The sequence below is a fragment of the Chelonoidis abingdonii genome, chromosome 26 (genome assembly GCF_003597395.2).
Source record: "Chelonoidis abingdonii isolate Lonesome George chromosome 26, CheloAbing_2.0, whole genome shotgun sequence".
Classification (NCBI taxonomy): domain Eukaryota; kingdom Metazoa; phylum Chordata; order Testudines; family Testudinidae; genus Chelonoidis; species Chelonoidis abingdonii.
The window spans coordinates 11,814,494-11,816,025 of NC_133794.1; positions in this window are offsets into that span (position 1 = coordinate 11,814,494).

The window sequence follows — 1,532 nt, forward strand, 5'->3', positions numbered from 1 at the left end:
GAGGTGAAGACGTGTGAGCTTCTTGCCCTGAACAAGTCTGCTCCAAGGGAGAGGAGGCTCCCCAAAGTCCTGACTGGCTTAGTGGGGAGCAGTTCCAGAGCATCGCCTGGTGACTCCGTGACAGTGAGATTCCCATTTTCTCTAAGCTTAGTTACTACCTACAACATGACAGCAACACGAATCTAACAAATTCCTCCTAACTATTAAATGTCCTGGTTCTTGTGAGCAGTGCTAACGTTTCAGAACTAGGGAGGTGCATGCTAGTGACACTGTACTTCAGGTTGGATCTTGGCTTCTCCCATCTGACATGACATTAACAAGAGCTGAAAACACGAACAGTGTTTTTAACTAACCAGTGATTGTTCTGGAATAAAAACGGGCTCTCTGGTCCACAGCACAGATTGTCCCACAGAGTAATCACTTTGAGAACTAGTTTGAGATACAGACATTCTGAATCAGTGGCTACACAAGCAACAGGCACTTGGATAGAATCCCAACACTTTTAGCACCTGCTGTATTTCTGCTTTTTATCTGTGTTGAAGTACAACACGCCAGGAAATGTAGCCATGAAGTAAGAATAAGATAAGGGGTAAGGGACTGACTGCAGAAGAGCCAGAAACCTATAGGCCTGTAAGAATAGCTTAAGCAATTAGCATAAGTGCAAGGCCTGCTAGCCTGCGTAGGAGTAGTTGCTTAATAAGTTAGCAGAAGTAAGTGAACGAATAGTAACCCTAAGTCACAAGATGACATCAGGCTTTGTTTGGTGTTTTGTAATAAATCTCAAGTGTTGAAAACAGCTGACAGGTAACTGCGAGAAGGCAGTTTGTACCAGTTCGGGGTATTTTTGGAATGGAATATCAGCATAAGCCTAACCGCAGGTAACCATATTAATCCAATTGACGTATGCGTTAATGGCTTTCATTTAATTAATAGACTAACTGATAGGAGGACTACACCCCAACTCTGTGCAGGTACGGAAGTTAAGGTATGGTAAAGGAGGGAAGAGGTATTCATACATATGCATGGAGGACATTGAGCTTATACAATATTTGGTCTTAGGTAAAACCCTTGGAGTTCTTCATTGGCACGCCAGGGTCAGACTAGGATCTCTCGGTCCTTAGAGCTCTCCCCAGGACTGAGTGAGTATATACACATGTAACGGTGCATGTCGTCCTTACGGTGTTATATTATCTCACTTCACTTGTTTGGATGGTTTTACTTCTTGGACTGATCATGGCAGTAATAAAACTTTTACAGTTGCAGAAGGTCTTTCCCGAGTGCAAGGGATGTTGTCATTGCTGGATGCCCAAAGCAGTAACTCTGATAAATCCTGGATCTGATCCTGGGACAAGAACCTATCAAATTACAGAATGGTGATTCATAGACTCTAGGACTGGAAGGGACCTCAAGAGGTCATCAAGTCCAGTCCCCTGCCCTCATGGCAGGACCAAATACTGTCTAGACCATCCCTGATAGCCATTTATCTAACCTACTCTTAAATATCTCCAGAGATGGAGATTCCACAACCTCCC